Source organism: Podarcis filfolensis (genome assembly GCF_964270895.1).
Source record: "Podarcis filfolensis genome assembly, chromosome: 1".
Taxonomy (NCBI): domain Eukaryota; kingdom Metazoa; phylum Chordata; class Lepidosauria; order Squamata; family Lacertidae; genus Podarcis; species Podarcis filfolensis.
Genome location: NC_139604.1, coordinates 13,878,842 through 13,899,536, shown reverse-complemented (window position 1 = coordinate 13,899,536; position 20,695 = coordinate 13,878,842). Strand labels below are relative to the sequence as shown.

Here is a 20,695-nt window from a genome sequence, read left to right as displayed (position 1 = left end):
GCTTCAGGATCTGTCCTTCCAGTGAGCACTCAGGGCTGATTTCCTTAATAATGGATAGGTTTGCTCTTCTTGCAGCCCATAGGACTCTCAAGAGTCTCCTCCAGCACCATAATTCAAAAACATCAATTCTTCGGCGATCAGCCTTCTTTATGCTCCAGCTCTCACTTCCATACATCACTACTGGGAAAACCATGGCTTCAACTATACGGACCTTTGTCAGCAAGGTGATGTCTCTGCTTTTTAAGATGCTGTCTAGGTTTGTCATTGCTTTTCTCGCAAGAAGCAGGCGTCTTTTAATTTCACGGCTGCTGTCCCCATCTGCAGTGATCATGGAGCCCAAGAAAGTAAAATCTCTCACTGCCTCCATTTCTTCCCCTTCTATTTGCCAGGAGGTGATGGGACCAGTGGCCATGATCTTCGTGTTTTTTTTTGTTTGTTTTTTTGATGTTGAGCTTCAGACCATATTTTGCGCTCTCCACTTTCACCTTCAATAAAAGGTTCTTTAATTCCTCCTCACTTTCTGCCATCAAGGTTGTGTCTTCTGCATATCAGAGGTTGTTGATATTTCTTCCGGCAATCTTAATTCCAGCTAGGGATTCATCCAGCCCCACCTTTCGCATGATGAATTCTGCATATAAGTTAAATAAGCAGGGAGACAATATACAGCCTTGTCGTACTCCTTTCCCTATTTTGAACCAATCAGTTGTTCCATATCCAGTTCTAACTGTAGCTTCTTGTCCCACATAGAGATTTCTCAGGAGACAGATGAGGTGATCAGGCACTCCCATTTCTTTAAGAACTTGCCATAGTTTGCTGTGGCTCGACGTCATAGCTAACAGCTATGGAGTTAAGTGCATGATAGTTCCATAAGGAGACCAGCCTCATCTGAATATTAGGGTCAGCAGCAACTTCTGCACTCAAAGGGTTCATAAGTGAGCTAACATGGCATCATGGCTGGAGGGTTAGGTTTGGAGAGAGCGTTGGCCACTTTTGAACCTGTGGCTGTCCTGTGAACATCAGTCTGATTTGCAGCAATTCCCCGATGATCCTCTACAGCTGGCAGGTTCATGTACAGCAGACAGCAGGGAGAGACCTTTTCCAGCTCGAGAGTTGCGTTCCCTTTTGGACAGCGTGCTGAGGACCACATGCAGGTGATGGGTGGGACCAGAGGGAAAAAAGTGAGTGGAGACAGTGACATAGCATTGGTTGCTGGCACCCAGGGCAAGCTAGCTATCAATGCTGCCAGAGAGACCCCCCACCAGCCTGGAGACTGAAAGGTGGCCTGGCCTTAGGAATGTGCCTTCAGGAGCGTGAGGAAGGTAGATGGAACCCTCTGCCTGGCCTGTGCGGAGCCTCTGTGATTGCCGGCCTCTATCAGCGATGTGGTAGTGAGGCCAGGCTGGGCTCTGGGGCCCAGAGACCCCCAGCAGCAGGCAGGCAGGGAATGAAAGGGAGCTGAGGACAGGGCCCACCAGGATGCACCTGGGTGGTAGTGGCAGTCCCCTGATAGGTTGCTCTCCCACTTTTGCCAAGGTGGGACAAGGATCCCTGTGAAACCCACAACCTGCACGGGGGCACCTTGTTGCACCCCTTCAGAATTTTGTTCCTTCGGGCCATGGCCCTCCCCACACTATACATGTAAATTTTACCTTTGTGCAGTAGGCTGGTTTCTACATTGATACAGTACATTTATACATTGATACAGTAGTGGATTGTTGTAAAAATTGGTATCAAAAAGCCATGAAATGCTAAAAGTACATAATGAGGTATGGTTGGACGGCAGCCTATTTCAGTATGAACCAGCCCATCATTTGATGTGTTTAGTTCTCTGACTATGATTTCATAGCCCTGTTAAGATGTCTCCAAAACCACGGGGCTCCAAGGGACCTTATTTCCCAGTTTCAAGTTTCTGAGAAGCTCATAGAAGGCACGGCAACATAGTTCCTTGGTTTCCTACTGTTTCAGCTTCTGCTTGAACTGGTGCCACAATCCCTTCCCTAGACGTTAACTTTCTGCTGTAGCAACATAATTTTCCTGGCTGCCAAATTACCCACCAAGGAGAAAGGAGGTTATAGGCCCATTGTGCTGGATGTCTGCTGAGGTCAATGGATGAATCTGGCGCTGCCAAACTATCAGCAGCGGCTGATGCACGCTCTCGAAATTGCAAATGCAGCACCAGTCACAGACTGCTTGCGCAGGTATTAATAGTAGCATTCTGTGCGATGATATTATGTAGTACTTATTAGATCAGCATTACAGAGTGAATTAACAGAGTTAAGGGTGGTGGGGCTTGCTGTAAAGAGAGGCAATTTAAACAAAGATTAAAGAGGAGAGGCAGTCATGGGAGAGAAAGGCAGTTCCATGTGATACTAGAAATAATGTTTGACAACCAGGCCGAGAGGTGCAAGGGCTGAGGCAATAAGCACCCATGCTTCTTCTTCTTTGGTGATCACTCGTAGCCGAGTAAGATTGTCTTCCATAAACACGGTTTTAACAATGAGTCCGTAAGTGACTGTGGAGGCCAATTCTGGATCCACACTTCCTTCCACAGTGGGGACATTGGTTTCCAGGTGGGAGTTGATCACGGTGAGGGTTTGGCTTCCTCTTAGCACGTTTCTCCCTTGCGTCCTGATGGGGTTTGGGTTGGGTTTTTGGAAGACGCCTGTGCGTGAATTTGTTTTATGTGTGTAGATCAGTGCGCGCTGATCAATGCACAGTCTTCACAGTAAGGCTCTGTTCCAATGGCATGAGTAGTTACGACAAACCGGTAGATCTGCTGCAACCTTCTTCTGCCTTCACAGCTGTTGTAACATACCGCTTGTTATCATCCGCCTGTTCTGCCGTCGAGGACTTCTTGGATCGTTCTTTGTCTAGCTCCTTCCCTTCGACCTTACTGCCTTGGGTGACCCTGCTGGGAGTACGAGATTCCCCGACGGCTTCACTCACAAGGGTCATAGGAACATGCAAGCCCACTCACCACGACAAGGTGATGATCCAGCCCCCATGTGCACACACCAACATACCCCACCCTTTCCCACACTGACCTGTTTTCTCTTGCCGTGATGTGATGGGGAGGAGAATCATAGAATTGTAGACTTGGAAGGGACCCTGAAGGTCACCTGGTCCAACCCCGGTGTGATGGCCTGGGATTTGGTCTTGGAGGCTGAGGCTAAGGAATCCCAGCCTGCACAGGAGTCCCCGCCTCCAGAACCAGCTTAGCCGGGGCTGGGGCTTGAGCCTGAAGGGTCCTCACTTGTGCTGGATCCTCAGGTGCAGGCACCAGCTGAGTCTGCTCTGGCTCCTGAGGTGATGGAGGACCCATTGCCTGCAGGTGCTCCACCCTCAGCCCCGTCAGAGGAAGCTGAGGTTGCTTCTGGATCCAGTAACCCTCCAGGCTCTCCTGAGCTGCAGAGGCACAGGGCAGAGAGGCGGAGGGAACTAAGTTCCCGCAGGAGGAGTGCTCGCCTCCAGGCCAGGAGAGGCGAGTCACCTGTGGACCGGGGCCGCCCTATGCCTCGGGGCAGATAAAAGCCAGCCAGCCCAGTCCCAGGTTGCGGGAGCAAGGTTGTTGGTAGCCAGTTCCTGCCTGCACCCTGTCCTGCCGGATCGCCTGACCTCACCCGACTCCCTGCCTTGGACCCAGCTTCAGCTTTGACGGACAGCCTCAATACTGCTCCCTCGACTTCGGACTGGACTCAGACCTCGCCTCACGGAAACCAATGGGACCAGCACACCCTGCTATGCAGGAATCTCAACTCAATCTCAATCTCAATTCATGACAGATGACCATCCAGCCTCTGTTTAAAAACCTCCAAGGAAGGAGAGTCCACAACCTACCAAGGGAGACTTTCCCACTCTTACCATCAAAAAGTTCTTCCTGATGTTCAGTGCGAATCTCCTTTCTTGTAACTTGAAGCTATTGGGCTTGGTCCTATCCACCTGAGCAGGAGAAAACAAGCTTGCCCTATCTTACATGTGACAGGCCTTGAGATATTTGAAGATGGCTATCATAGCTCCTCTCAGTCTCCTCTTTTCCAGGCTTGAACATACCCAGTTCCTTCAACCGTTCCTCATAAGGCTTGGTTTCCAGACCCTTGATCATCTTGGTTGCCCTCCTCTGCAAATGTTCCAGCTTCTCAGTATCCTAGATTGCATCACATTGTTTTATCCGCCAACATAAACTGCTCATTTTAGAGCTACTAAGTATACAGTATTTAGAGTTACTTAAGTATACAGTCACCCCTCGTTCCTGGGCCTTTGGCAGTAGTTATGCTGCATACATTAGCAAGCTGCAATGTTTATCTCTGGGCTGCAAAAAGCTTCAACGGCTGGTTTTTGCCGCTGCTGGGAGCAGTTCAGGGCATTCCCCCCCCCCTTGCTCAGATGACAAAGTGGTTCATGAGAGCTTATTATGAGAGTTCAATGTTGGTGACGATGGTCACATGTGATCATCTCCATGTGCTACAGAAACGTTTGCTGGTTTTGCTACCACAAAGTGAAAAGGAAAGACCTCACCCTGATAATTGTTGGAGAAACCAGTACTGTATAAGTTAGGGATGGGAGAATCTGTCAATTTTAGTTTCTCACGTTTTCAGTCATAAATTCAGTTCTTCACATTTCCATGTCAGTTTACAGTATTTTTTTTCAGCTTCTTATGAAAATGCATCATTTTAGTGTGAATTTCTCTTAATACATACATTTTTGCAAAGCATTTCCCCTACATATGGTGCATTTTTGGGATGCTATTTTCTAATCCAAAATGCACCATATACGAGGAAATTGCTTTGTAATAACAATAACAATAATAATAATAATAATAACAACAACAACAACAACTACCTGTACTTTACCCTGCCTTATTTATTTATTTATTTATATTATTTTGTAAACATTACTTGGCTGAAGAGGTGCAAACTTCAAAGAATGGGTGTGTTTCCATTTTGGAAAGTTCAAATGTGGTAGGTTTGCCTTTAAATCAGTGTTTCCCAAACTTGGATCTCCAGCTGTTTTTGGACTACAGTTCTCATCAGCCATGGCCACTGGTCCTGCTAGCTAGGGATGCCCTGGCACCTCCTTCCCAAAGCCCAGGAAGCTTCTGCCCACCTTAGGGAGGTAGGTGTGAGGCTCCAACGGGTCCATGAGCCCTCCTGCCACCTTTCCCAAGCCCACCTGGAGGCAGAAGGGCTCCAACATCCTGTCAGAGCCCTGGCACCTTCTTCCCAAAGCCCGGGAAGATTCTGCCCAGTTTAGGGAGGCACAATGCTTGCTCATGACGTCAGGACATCAGGACATTATGCACAAACCTCAGTCCCCCACATCATGCCCTAACTGTTCCCCTATGGAAAATTTCAAGGGACAGCATCAGAGAATGGAGTCCCCCAAGGATGGATAGTGCAATTGTACATATCTCGGGGCAGGTCTCATTGAACTCAGGCAGAAGCTAACTTCTGAGTAGCTTTGCAGAAGCATTACACTGTAAATACTTGCATATAGAATGGAGACTTTTACTATAGTAGGAAAGGACAGGCAACACTTGGCGCTCCATTGCCGTTTCCGCTACTTCAAGTACTTTCTTTCCTGATCATTGTACAGTGGTAAAGGTAAAGGTAAAGGGACCCCTGACCATTAAGTCCAGTCGTGACCGACTCTGGGGTTGCAGCACTCATCTCGCTTTATTGGCCGAGGGAGCCGGTGTACAGCTTCCGGGTCATGTGGCCAGCATGACTAAGCTGCTTCTGGCGAACCAGAGCAGCGCACGGAAACGCCGTTTGCCTTCCCGCCAGAGTGGTACCTATTTATCTACTTGCATTTTGACGTGCTTTTAAACTGCTAGGTTGGCAGGAGCAGGGACCAAACAACGGGAGCTCACCTCATTGCGGGGATTCGAACCGCTGACCTTCTGATCAACAAGTCCTAGGCTCTGTGGTTTAACCCACAGCACCACCCACGTCCCGACAGCGCCACCCACGTCCCTGTACAGTGGAACGAACTTAATTCGTTCTGGAGGTCCATTCTTAATCTGAAACTGGTCTTAACCTGAAGCACCACTTTAGCTAATGGGGCCTCCCACTACCGCTGTGCCGCCGCTGCCCAATTTCTGTTCTTATCCTGAAGCAAAGTTCTTAACCCGAGGTACTATTTCTGTGTTAGCAGAGTCTGTAACCTGAAGCATCTGTAACCTGAAGCATCTGTAACCCAAGGTACCACTGTATACAAAATAGGGCCTCTGCCAACAGAAGTAGCAGGTTACATAAATAAGTAGATCCTATGTACTCAAAAGGCAAATGCAGATCAGGTTGCTTGGCGTCGCTCAAATGAGTTCTGATCCCTTCCAGGCAAGGCCTTCGTCCCAAGAAACTCATTTTTTGCTGCTTGATAATTCTGCAGGCAGATAGACCACCAGGCACCTACCGAGTCCGTACGGTAAGGGAACAGTATTACTCTGCAGAGCACCCATTATGCGTCTGCTTCCACAAGAACAGATGCTAATTCTGTCTTCTGCTAGAGAACAGTCTGATGTGCTCATTAGGGCATTCATTCTTAGGAGTCTTCCCTTCCTTTTAGATCTCCGTACCATCTGTAGGTTGCTTATTGGTTCTAAAAGGGGAGGAAAATAAAGCAGGATTGCTTCGTAACTTAAAAGCAGCTGTTGAGGGGGAGATTGTTATAGCTAAACTCAGGGTTGCAGAACCCTGAAAACCTTTAAAGGAAGGATGGAAAACCTTTGGCCTTACAGATGCTGCTGGGAGTTATAGGTAAAGGGACCCCTGACCATTAGGTCCAGTCGTGGCCGACTCTGGGGTTGCGGTGCTCATCTCGCTTTATTGGCCGAGGGAGCCAGCGTACAGCTTCTGGGTCATGTGGCCAGCATGACTAAGCCGCTTCTGGCGAACCAGAGCAGTGCATGGAAACGCCGTTTACCTTCCCGCTGGAGCAGTACCTATTTATCTACTTGCACTTTGACGTGCTTTTGAACTGCTAGGTTGGCAGGAGCAGGGACCGTGCAACGGGAGCTCACCCCGTCGCAGGGATTCGAACCGCCAACTTTCTGACTGGCAAGTCCTAGGCTCTGTGGTTTAACCCACAGCACCACCCGTGTCCTGCTGGGAGTTATAGTCTATCAAAATAACACCTCTGCTTTAAAATGTATGCACACAGACTCACGCAGGGCAGGGAAAGCCACTCTGGGAGAGGATTATTTTGAGTGGGGACGCAGAAAAGGGTGTGTGTGCTTAGTGACCAGGGGTCAGCAAACTTTTTCAGCAGGGGGCCAGTCCACTGTCCCTCAGACCTTGTGGGGGGCCGGATTATATTTTGAAGGAAAAAAAGGAACGAATTCCTATGCCCCACAAATAACCCACAGATGCATTTTAAATAAAAGCACACCTTTTACTCATGTAAAAACACCAGCCAGGCCCCACAAATAACCCAGAGATGCATTTTAAATAAAAGCACACATTCTACTCATGTAAAAACACCAGGAAGGCCTCACAAATAACCCAGAGATGCATTTTAAATAAAAGCACACATTCTACTCATGTAAAAACACGCTGATTCCCAGACTGTCCGCAGGCCAGATTTAAAAGGTGATTGGGCCGGATTCGACCCCCGGGCCTTAGTTTGCCTACCCATGGCTTAGTCCTTTCTCTGCTTCCATCAACAACACTTTTCTGCTTCAATCAAGAACTGTCAGGAGTGAGCAAGCAATAAATCACACAGAGTCAGTGAAGGTTATTATTATTATTATTATTTAATCTTTATTGATTTTATAATGAATCACAGTTGTAACTCTCCATCAGTAGTGTAAATAAAAGAAGTAAAAAAAAAAAAAGTTGGGAACAAGGTAAAGTTATTCCCATATTGAGACTTCCTTCCTCCCCAACCTGGGTTCTCTACATTTCTATATCAACTGCATATTAAACAGCATATATTTTGAAATTATCCAATACTTCCAAGAATTATCTCACATTGCAGTAGTCATTCAAAGTCTGCCAAGGATTTTACATGTTTACAGTGATCTTTTAAGTACTGTCTGTATTTATCCCATTCTCAGTTAAATTTTTGACCTTGATTCCTAAATTTCACTGTCAATCTTACAATCTCAGCCTACTCAAATAATTTTGTCTGCCATTCCACTTTTGTCAGTATGTTCTCTCCTTTCCAACATTGGGCTACCAGCATTCTTGCAGCTGTGGTTGCATACATAAATAATCTCCTTAAATCTTTTGGTATCTCCACACCTATAATCCCCAGGAGAAAGGCTTCTGGGTTTTTTTTTGGTTTGTTTTTTTTTTGCAAAGGTTAGTTTAAACATTTTTTTAGCTCATTGTAGATCATTTCCCAAAATTCCTTTATCCTTTTGCAATTCCACCACATATGATACATAGTTCCTTCTACTTCTTTAAATTTCCAACACAGGTTAGAGCTGGTTCTTAAATTTTAGCTAGTTTACAGGTTGTCAGAAAAGTTAACTCTTTATTAGGAGAAACAAAATCTACTCAGGAGTGTCAGGCCTAATGAGCACTGCAACTCTTCAGTAGGCCTTGGCCCTATGAGGCAGTTGTATGAGTTCAAGGTCCTCGTCTTCCCACTGCTGCCTAAGTCTCTTCCTCTCCTGGGTTTTTCCCAAGCAATCTGGGACTATGTTGGCGTGCCTACCTGTGCTCCTCTCACTTCAGCCCTCTCTTGGTCATAGTAGACTGGAAGGAGGGGAGCTGGTCGCAGCAGGAGGAGGAGACACCCTTGCTTCTTCAAAAGCCTGACTCATATCTGCCTCTTGGCCTCCCTCCTCTTCTGTTTCTGATTTTGAACTTCTCTCTGCAACAGCCTCTTCCTGCTCACTAAGCCCTGTTACCACTTCAGCTTCCAATACCTCCTCCTCCCAGTCTTCTCCCTCTTCTCTCTCTGACCACCCATCATTGCTCACAGTCTCTTTCACTGGGCCCACAGCAACTTGCAAGTTGGATCCACTGCGATCTACTGATCCCCAATGCAATAGGTACCTCCTTAAAACCAGCTTATTTAAGAAGCTCTTCAGCAGAGTAATTCTGTTAATGCTGTTTCTGTCTCTCCTCATGTTGTTTTTGGCTTTATGGAGTTCGGTTTTTGCTGTTTGCTAGACTCCGTTTCCTGGGTTAATTGTCGTTTTATTGCAGTGGTGGCTTAATGTGTTTTGCGGTTTGTGTTTGTATTTCTATTTTGTCTGATACCTGATGGCTGTGAGATGCTTTGAGTTCTCCTTTGAAAACAGGCATCAAATAATATCTATATATTTAAAATAAACAACAGAATTCCAATGGTGGGGCCCACCACTGAAAATGCCCTATCTGGGCTTATCACCCCCTACTTCCTTTGGGGGCTGTTTTTATGATGGCCAAATCGTAGAACAGACCTAAGGGCCAAATACAGTGCCCCAGGTGTCTCTGTTTGGCCCCCAGAACTCTCTCCAGACCACACGCCTCCCTTGCCACACCTCCTCTTCTTAGGCCACACTCCTCACTGGCTTTTTTTTGGTAGCCTTCTCCACAGTTATTCCTTGATAATGTTTCCCTTGCCATGATGGAGGACAGAGGCAGCATGCAGGCGTGTGTACAAGTTACTCTCCTGTAGAAAGGAAAAATGTGTCATTGTTGCTCTGCACACTTTTACCTCTGACTCTGCCCATCACTGATGTGCAGTTACTCAGATGGCTGCTCAGAAGATAATATGGTCCTCCAGCAGAAAGCATCCTCCATCTCCACCACAGTGGTTTGCTAATCAGGTGCTCACTAGTTTGAGTATACTTGGGTGGGACAGTCTACTTTTAAAAATAAATTTTATTAAGGTTTATAGAGAAAAATACAAAACTTTAAAATAAAAACCTTTTTTTAAACAAAACAAAACCAAGACTTTTATCTAAATACAATAAAAACACAAAACGGGGAGGGGGGAGGGGGGAGAAACACAGTTGTACCATGGAAGTCAAATGGAATCAGTTCCGGAAGTCCATTCAACTTCCAAAACGTTTGAAAACCAAAGTGTAGCTTCTGATTGGATGCCGTGGAAGCCCCGTCAGACATTCAGCTTCCAAAAATAGTTCTCAAACCGGAACACTCACTTCTGACTTTTGGGAGCCAAAACATTCGGGAACTAAGCTGTTAGACTTCCAAGGTACGACTGTAGAGAAAGTTAAAGGATAAAAAAGAGCAGAAAAAGAGGTTAAAATAGAAAAGCAGAAAAATAATTTTCAGTAAGTAAAGAACTTCTGATTCTTCATCTGTCTACACACACACACACACACACACTTCATCCAATCCAATATAAAGGTAAAGGGCCCCCTGACCATTAGGTCCAGTCGTGGCCGACTCTGGGGTTGAGGCGCTCATCTCGCTTTATTGGCCCAATGAGCCAGTGTACAGATTCTGGGTCATGTGGCCAGCATGACTAAGCCGTTTCTGGCGAACCAGAGCAGCGCACGGAAACGCCGTTTACCTTCCCGCTGGAGCGGTACCTCTTTATATACTTGCACTTTGACGTGCTTTCAAACTGCTAGGTTGGCAGGAGCAGGGACCGAACAATGGGAGCTCACCCCGTTGCGGGGATTCGAACCACCGACCTTCTGATCGGCAAGTCCTAGGCTCTGTGGTTTAACCCCACAGCGCCACCCGCGTCCCCCAATCCAATATAACACCCAACAAAGCCACTTTCCATAAACAAACATTATCTCCAATCCAGATATCATGATTTCTTTTTCACACAAAAAGTCTATGGGAGGTTTCCAATCTTTAACAAATGTCAACAATGGCTTTTCTCTGACTAAACACGTCAGTTGGGTCTACATTTATCCTGACATGAAGCACTCTCAGGTAAGATCAAAAGCCTCCCCCTTTTCCCTTTTCTCTATCTGCATTTCTCTGTTTGATGGCTTCCTTTCCTCTCACCCTCCAGCTGACTTGTCTTTGGTTTCTGAGCCAGGATGAGATCAACAAATAAGTAGACAGAGGAGTATGGGGAGTGTGACAGGAGTAAGGGGCAGGTTTTACACAATTCATTTAGTTGCCAAACCTCCCCCCCCTACCCCCACTTTACATCCAAACTGTATGCATCTGGTTTGGCCTTCATTAGCATTGCTCAGGTCTCTTGTATCATGGCTTAAGTGAAATATTTCCTCTTGGGTCAGTGGTTTGCATTGGCTTGCTTGCTCATTTGCAATACACAATGACTGAAAGGATCTGCGGAAGCTGCATAGTTCTGGCACATGTGATATTCCCATATTAAGTATCACTGGAGTATATGAACCTTGTGCTATATAATGATCCAAGAAGCCCTGGGCTCTCCGAGTGAGTCTATGTCATATGTGATGCATGTGACTGCAAAGAAGAATGGGAGCTGTCATGAGACAGATTCACGTGTGAAGTTTCTTCTGCAAGGCGGCTTGGAGCATACAAATGTTGCACTGTACAATGGGTAGTTACCATAAAGCTTGGAGAACTCAGGCTCCAGTTCCTTGCAAAATTCATCAAGCACGATGAGCAGCCCCTCCAGAAATAAAAATATTGCTGGTTGAATTCCAAGCTCGAAAATAATTCTGTTTCCCCAACTCATTCCCCATTCCCCTTCCCAGTTAACTTTGAAATCCATCACCCACATACCCACCAACATTTCTCTGATGAAAATAGGGATATCCTGTTCCATTAAAAGGGACGCGGGTGGCGCTGTGGGTTAAACCACAGAGCCTAGGACTTGCCGATCAGAAGGTCGGCAGTTCAAATCCCCGCGATGGGGTGAGCTCCCGTTGCTTGGTCCCTGCTCCTGCCAACCTAGCAGTTCGAAAGCACGTCAAAGTGCAAGTAGATAAATAGGTACCGCTCCGGCGGGAAGGTAAACGGCATTTCCATGCACTGCTGTGGTTCGCCAGAAGCGACTTAGTCATGCTGGCCACATGACCCGGAAGCTGTTCACTGGCTCCCTCGGCCAATAAAGCGAGATGAGCGCCGCAACCTCAGAGTCAGCCATGACTGGACCTAATGGTCAGGGGTCCCTTTACCTATACTCCATTAAAAAAAATTATTTATATTCCGCCACTCTGGGTGGCTTCCAACATATATAAAAACATTAAACATTAAAAAACTTCCCAGTGCAGGGCTGCCTTCAGATGTCTTCTATAGCAGGGGTCAGCAAACTTTTTCAGCAGGGGGCCAGTCCACTGTCCCTCAGACCTTGTGGGGGGCCAGACTATATTTTTTTTGGAGGGGGGGAATGAACGAATTCCAGTGCCCCACAAATAACCCAGAGATGCATTTTCAATAAAAGGACACATTCTACTCATGTAAAAACACGCTGATTCCCAGACCGTCCGTGGGCTGGATTTAGAAGGCGATTGGGCCGGATCCCGCCCCCAGGCCTTTGTTTGCCTACCCGTATTCTAAAGGTTGTATAGTTATTTATCACCTTAGCTCGGGGGTTGCATAACTCCATACCCTTCAATGTTTCTCCGATGAAAATAGGCACATCCTAAGGAAAAGTGGGGCATTTCAGGACCAAATCAGAAACCAGAACAGCTTCTGTCCCTGAAAAATAGGGAGACTTGGAGGGTCTGCACACACCCTTTCTGCATTTCTCTAAATGCAGGGGGCGCAGCAGCGGTGAGAAGATGGATGGAAGGAGATTGGATCTGTGGTTCCTTTCCCTCTGTGGTGGGCTGATTACAGGAATGATGGCCCCAGCAACTCTTGGGAGTTCCACCTTATCAAAGGGGGATTGTGAAATGCAGCCCCTCTGCTGCTCTTGCCATGTCATCAGATAGGTATTATTAACGGGGAAGTGGGCTTGGAGGGTTGGAGTATTGGGGCGGGCAGGAAGGGTATCGGCAGGAGGTTAGTGAGTGGGTTGGGGTGGCTCCCAGTACATTTCCGAGCACAATTCAAAGTGTTGGTACTGACCTTTAAAGCCCTAAATGGCCTCGGTCCTGTATACCTGAAGGAGTGTCTCCACCCTCAACGTTCTGCCCGGACACTGAGGTCCAGTGCCGAGGGCCTTCTGGCGGTTCCCTCGCTGTGAGAAGCCAAGTTACAGGGAACCAGGCAGAGGGCCTTCTTGGTAGTGGCACCCGCCCTGTGAAATGCCCTCCCACCAGATGTCAAAGAGAATAACAACTACCAGACTTTTAGAAGACATCTGAAGGCAGCCCTGTTTAGGGAAGTTTTTAAATGTTTGATCTTTTATTGTGTTTTTAATATCCCGTTGGAAGCCACCCGGAGTGGCTGGGGAAACCCAGCCAGATGGGCGGGGTATAAATAATAAATTATATTATTATTATTATTATTATTATTATTATTATTATTATTATTATTACTATTATTACTATTATTATTATTAGAACCTAAAAGCCCAGCATTTTCTTTTCACAGTAGCCAACCAGATGCCCACAGAAAGCCCACTGGCTTCCAAGGTGGGGGGAACTGGAGTTAGGGACTTAGAAAACAAGCCAAGCTATTTCTGATTTTGGAGTAAAAGAGCACATCTTGTTTCCAAGCCAATTCAATTTAGGCTGCGGTGTGGGAGAGCTTACCTGTCACTATTGATGGGCCAATAAAGTTTGTAATCTATGTGAATCCAAACCGTCTGTGCCCACGTGGATTCCTTGTTACAGTGATGCAACCAGATTTACAGAACTAATAACTGCATGTGTGTGTTTGTGTGCCAATATAGTATTAGGCCTTTTAGAGCAACAAACATTTCACCTTCAGGAATGTGGAAAGTAAAAATAATAATAATAAAAAGGCTGGGATGTGTGTCTGAATGGAGAATGACAGATAGGATTGCCTCACTTTCTAGAAATGCAATGACTTTTTTAAAAAGTCATGCTAGCTGCATCACAATACTGGCCTGCCAAAACTCAGCATAAACTTTTAGTCCTCAAACAGAAGGGTGATATTCCCCAAGGCTACAAAATGTCAGAGATCTGATCAACTTCTGTCCCATGACACTTTGGTGTCTGGAATACAAACTCCAAGTGGCACTGATGTCTCCCTTTCTCAGTTTTGGGGAAACTATATATTCAGCCAGGGGGAAGAATGTTAATATGTTGTTGTTTGAATGTTGCCCACAAAAGAAGCGCCAACATATTAACATTCTTCCTCTTGGCTGAATATATAGTTTCCCCAAAACTGAGAAAGAACTCATTGTGATGTATAATTTAGCTCTAATCTACAAGGCCAGTGCAAGCTGAAGACTGATTTACGATTCCCCCTCTATGCACCATTTTTAGTGCTAAGCAGAAAGCTTCCTTTCAGCTTGGTTTTCCAGGGGAAGGAGTAGATGAAAAAGGGGGGCAAATGCCTTTTTGCCATGGTGGGCCCTTTCATGGTGGCAGACGTTGCCTTGACAGCCGCCAGCTGGTGGCTGACATTTTTATTTCCCACAATTCCCATGGGAATGGCATTGTCTTAACCTGTTGCACCTTCCCCAGGAAGTGGCCCCCTGTTTTCCTTCCGCCCTTCTGAAAATTGCTGAAAAGGTTTCCTAATTTTCGACACTGTCCAATTGGGTGGCAAATAATGGAGCGCATTTGGGACCACCCTTAAAGATCCCCAATATGTGGATGCTTCATGAAGGAAGGCAAAGGTGTCCCCCTGCTAACGCCAACATATTCTTCTGGTACAGCTGATGCTGGCCTGTTGCTACTTACGTGTTGGGTCTCCCTGCTGGCTGTACATCTGGCTCCCATTCTGCATCCTACCACATAAGGACATGTCTGGCAGGTGTTGCTCTTCTCCAGGGGGAGGACAAGTTCATAGACATAGAGCAGGCTTCACCAACCTAGTGTCCTCCAGAGTTTCTGGCTTGCAATTCCTGGGTGGGGAGCCCAGCCGGCCGACGCTGCCCTACTTTGAGGGGTGCACTCACAACACTCTGCAAGCCCTGTGCCACTTTGCATTTCGAACAAGAGTGTTTGGGGTATCCACCTGCCTTGTTAGATGTTCTTGCAGAATTTGCATTAGGTTGCCTGTGGCAGGCAACAATCGGCCTGCGGCCTTCTGCATATGCACAGTTGCATGTTCTTGATAGTCTGTGCTGCTTTCTCCTTATATCCAGGGGACAACTGAGATTTTGATCCTTTGCTTTTGAAGGCATCAAATCCCTACAGGCTACGTTAATTGCATTGACAGATTCTGCCAATTTGCCCTCCAGCTCTGTTAGAATCCCCCACCCGCCACCCCGCCTGCTTTGTATGAAGTCTGGCACTTCTCCTTTTAGATATACTTCAGCTTTGCAATGCATTCATCATGCAGGCAATTTGAAAACCAACAGGCCCCCTTAAATCTTCTGGGTGGATGGATGGATGGATGGAAGATGACTATTCAAAGTGTTTTTGGAGCCCTGGAGGAGGGGAGGGTCTCTTGGAAGCAGCTTAGGGGCTCCTTAATGAGAAAACTTGGTAAGAGCTACCAACCTTCCCAGAAAGATCTCGTGTTCACACATAGCAGTAGTGATGCCCAACTATGGCCGCACATGAACTGAGCATTCTCTCTATAACATTCTTTGCAGTGTTTCAGTGGTTGGCATTAAAGCATATTGGTTTGTTACATTTATAGATCCCTCATTTCCTAGAGGCAACTCTAGGCTACGAACTGTGTTCTCCCCTGCTCCCAATTTTATCCTCGCAACAACTCTATAAAATAGGTTAAGCTGAGAGATTGGCCCAGTGGGACACGGGTGGCGCTGTGGTCTAAACCACTGAGCCTCTTGGGCTTGCCGACAGAAGGTTGGTGGTTCAAATCCCCATGACGGGATGAGCTCCCGTTGCTCTGTCCCAGCTCCTGCCAACCTAGCAGTTTGAAAGCACGCCAGTGCAAGTAGATAAATAGGTACCACACTGTGTTCTCCCCCGCTACTAATTTTATCCTCACAACAATTCTGTAAAGTAGGTTAAGCTGAGAGTTTGGCCCAAGGTCACCCAGCAAAGCCCTATATCTACATAGGGATTTGAACTTGGGTCTTCCCAGTTCTGGCTCAAACCACTACACCCCACTAGGTCACAAAGGTCATTCTAAAGCAAGGATGGGACATCTGTGGCCATCCACAACTCCCATAATCCTGGATCCTGGTTTGGGCTGATGGAAATTGGAATCCAACAACAGCTGGAGGCCATCACATTAGATCAGGGGTATTTAAGCAGACACATCAACATAGACTCTTTCTGAAAACCACTGGCTCAGCAGAAACAGCCTTCAGTCTCCATGGAAGGACTTGGTCTGTTTGGAGAAAAGAATATTGGAGGCGTGATTGTAAAAATCAAAGAAGCGCTGGTGAGTCTGATTAACATTTTGGCAAGTGGGAGATGTTTCCTCTCTTGGGCAAAGTGACATTTCAGTTTGGCCAAGTAATCATCATTTCCCTGGCCTCGTGTCTGTGCGTAATGTCCGATCAAGATAAACCTTTGTGTCTCACCCAACATGTTAATCAACGCGAAACAACTGTCCATAGCTGAGACATATTTTGAAGTTTGTCATCTTTATAGATCTCCATTTCCTCTGGTGTGTCATGTGCATTAGCATATCGTGAGATATTTCAAGACAGAAGAGCTAATTGGCAGTGTGACTTTTTTTTTTACTGGTTTTTAAGCAGAGGTGATCATTTGTAAATAATAATCTTGATCATTACATTTGTTCTAATTAAACAATGAGGCATATCAGGAGTACAGTAATCATGAGATAATCACATCCCTGGCATAATTATCAGGTACGGGGCACAGCCAAGTATCTCTAATGCCGCCGAGTGTGATTATCTTGTGATAACTGCACCCTGTAGGTTGCTTAATTTTCATTACAAAATGGAATTATTTTTATTAAAGTGAACAAGGGGTGGAAGTGGGTGGGGGGCGAAGCTGTCCTTTTCTTCTGACAGAGGAAGAGAAGACTGATAGATTACAGTGGAACTATGGCTTAGCTGGAATTTCAGGTGGGCTGATACAATGTGGATTAATCATTGACTGCAGGTGCTCTGTTCAGATCCACGTGGCTTTGCTATGATAGGAATAACAATGGACTTAATACATTTGGCTCTGTGTGGAAGCTAAGAAACAGGGTCAAGTCAGCTGCACTGAGTTACAATGCTGCATATAAGGGGAAAATCAGGGTTGCCAGACATCCAGAATTTCCCAGAATGCTGCAGTTGGCAGTAGTGTCCTGGCAGAAATTGGTCAAATGTCCGGGAAAAACCTATTTCCAATAAAAATAGCTCAAAACCGGCATTTTTTTTCATGATTTTGCTAAAAAAGCTCAACAGCTTTGCCCTCCCCCCACCCCCCAAAATGCTCAATAAGTTTTCTGTCCAGATTTTCACTGTTTGAAATACAGTGGTGCCTCAGGTTACAGACGCTTCAGGTTACAGACTCTGCTAACCCAGAAATAGTACCTCAGGTTAAGAACTTTACCTCAGGATGAGAACAGAAATCGCACGGCGGCGGCAGTGGGAGGCCCCATTAGCTAAAGTGGTACCTCAGGTTAAGAACAGTTTCATGTTAAGAACAGACCTCTGGAACGAATTTAGTTCTTAATCCGAGGTACCACTGTATGGCAACCCTAGTAACATATTTTTAGGAAGTCCCCAATCGCACACACAATTGTTGCAATCACTTGCTATTTCTATATCCTTCCCTACAGTATGTTTGGGTTTGGGGTGGGGGAAGAAGTTCACATTTAAAGCTGAACCTACCCACTTCCCACTTTCTGAAACTGTATGTGAGCTTAAACACAGCCACCCTTTCAAATTTGCACTTCTCTGAATTTTGCTATGTATACACTAGGGTAGATTGGTGGAACTAACATAGAAAAATGCATTATATTTGGGGAAACTGCTCTGCAAATAATAAAATAAAAAATGTGTCTGTTGTGCTAAATTGCATACAAGAAAGTGTTTAGTAGGAGTAATTTGCACTACAGGGCTGTTGAATTTCCACGAGGATTCAATAGAACACACTTACAAACTGATGTGGAAATCTGGAGAGCTGAATTAAAGATTCCAAAAATGAGAAACCAAGAGAAACCAAAATTGACAGGTTTGCTCACCCTAAGCAAACAGAAGGAGAAGAAATGGGGGCAGTGAGAGATTTTACTTTCTCGGGCTCCATGATCACTACAGATGGTGACAGCAGCCACGAAATTAAAAGACGCCTGCTTCTTGGGAGAAAAACAATGACAAACCTAGACAGCATCTTAAAAAGCAGAGACATCACCTTGCCAACAAAGGTCCGTATAGTTAAAGCTATGGTTTTCCCAGTAGTGATGTATGGAAGTGAGAGCTGGACCATAAAGAAGGCTGATTGCCAAAGAATTGATGCTTTTGAATTATGGCGCTGGAGGAGACTCTTGAGAGTCCCGTGGACTGCAAGAAGATCAAATCTATCCATTCTGAAGGAAATCAGCCCTGAGTGCGCTCACTGGAAGGACAGATCCTGAAGCTGAGGCTCCAATACTTTGGCCACCTCATGAGAAGAGAAGACTCCCTGGAAAAGACCCTGATGTTGGGAAAGATGGAGGGCACAAGGAGAAGGGGACGACAGAGGACGAGATGGTTGGACAGTGTTCTCGAAGCTACCAGCATGAGTTTGACCAAACTGTGAGAGGCAGTGGAGGACAGAAGTGCCTGGTGTGCTCTGGTCCATGGGGTCACGAAGAGTCGGACACGACTAAACGACTAAACAACAACAACAAAATTTTGGGTCACATGGCCCTTTTTCAATAGGGCTGCCAGTTTGCAGCCTGGAAATTTGTGTTCCTAAGTCCTTTATCTACCCTCTTTCCACTCATTTCTACTCAATGGCCTTATTTGGGTGCTGCGTTCCCAGCATAGCTGTCAACTTTTCCCTTTTCTTGCAAGGAATCCTATTCGGAATAAGGGAATTTCCCTTTAAAACAAGGATAATGTTCACAGCTATGGTTCCCAGCTTGCCAAATTATAGTTCAGCAGCTGGAAATAAGAGATGGGATTATGTGGTCATTCCTCCTTCTTCCTCGGTATTTACAACCTGGTTTAATTAAAACACGGTTAGTCACTACAGCCACAGTGGAGAACTATATATTAATGCCAATTTGTAAACCAGGATCTTAAACCACAGTTCTAAGTCAAGTTTAATTAAACTGAGATATAAGCCCCAGAGAAGAGTTTTTAAGTGTGTTCCATGCTATGTATGTTGGTAATTTTCCTGTGGCAGCATGTGGAGCAGATCCTGCCTAGCCATTCTTCAGTGTCTCTCTCCAGTTTGGAATTGGTCAAACAGGCAATAAGGAACCATTGTGACAGGCCTTATTCTCTTTTCTAGTTTGTATTGGGTCTGTTTTAATAAAACCTGATAACTGTGATGATGATTTATTAATTTTATTATTCATCCGAAGATTCCAGGATGGTTCACAACAGAAAAATACAAAAATAATAATAATACAAAATATGTAATAAAACAAACTAACAACCCCTCTTTCACAAATACATTTTAAAAAGCCATAGAATGTTAATCAGCAGATAACATTGTTGAAGAGAAATGTTTTCATTTGGTGCCTAAAAGTATGTAATGAAGGCACCAGGTGATTTTCTCTGGGGAGAGCATTTCACAAATGGAAAGCCAACGCAGAAAAGACCCGTTCTCATATTGCCACCCTCTGGGCTCTCTTGTGGTGATGGCAGAACAGGTCTTCTCTGCAGTATGTCCCCATTTATGAAATCCTCTTTCCAAGGAGACTCACCTAGTGCCAACCTTGTCCTCATTTTTATTTTTGGGGGGGTTCTTGTTAGGATATACTGTATTTTTCGCTCTATAGGACACACTTTTTCCCCTCCAAAAATGAAGGGGAAATGTGTGTGCGTCCTATGGAGTGAATGCAGGCTTTCGCTGAAGCCTGGAGAGCGAGAGGGGTCAGTGCGCAACAACCCCTCTCGCTCTCCAGGCTTCAGGCAGCTATCCGCAAGCCTTCGGAGCACTCCGAAGGCTTGCGGATGGCAGCCTGCAGCCTGAAGCCCAGGGAGCGCAGCACCAACTGCCATCAATGATCTATTGCTCAATCTGTTTCTAATATGCTTTTTGCCAATTTATTCTTGCAGTTTTGTTGTTGTTGTTTAGTCGTTTAGTCATGTCCGACTCTTCGTGACCCCATGGACCAGAGCACGCCAGGCACTCCTGTCTTCCACTGCCTCCCGCAGTTTGGTCAAACTCATGCTGGTAGCATCGAGAACACAATCCAACCATCTCGTCCTCTGTTGTCCCCTTCTCCTTGTGCCCTCCATCTTTCCCAACATCAGGGTCTTTTCCAGGGAGTCTTCTCTTCTCATGAGGTGGCCAAAATATTGGAGCCTCAGCCTCACGATCTGTCCTTCCAGTGATTACTCAGGGCTGATTTCCTTAAGTTTGATCTTCTTACAGTCCATGGGACTCTCAAGAGTCTCCTCCAGCACCATAATTCAAAAGCATCAATTCTTCGGCAATCAGCCTTCTTGATGGTCCAGCTCTCACTTCCCTACATCACTACTGGGAAAACCATGGCTTTAACTATACGGACCTTTGTTGGCAAAGTGATGTCTCAGTTTTACTTGCTTGTAAATCTAGGGTTGCCATATCTTGAAAAGCAAAAAAAGAGGGCATCCGAAGCCGCTGCCAGTGTGAGACAGGGGTAGAGGCATGCAAAGTGAATCCAACAAACACCCGCCCAAGACATTTCCTTTA

The 20,695-nt window shown here is 45.8% G+C and overlaps 1 protein-coding gene across 1 annotated transcript in view; it reads left to right on the top strand.

Annotated features, from left to right (window-relative positions):
* Window positions 1–20,695, top strand: part of TMEFF2 (transmembrane protein with EGF like and two follistatin like domains 2) — a 253,400-nt gene that overhangs the window by 10,878 nt on the left and 221,827 nt on the right. The window lies entirely within an intron of this gene.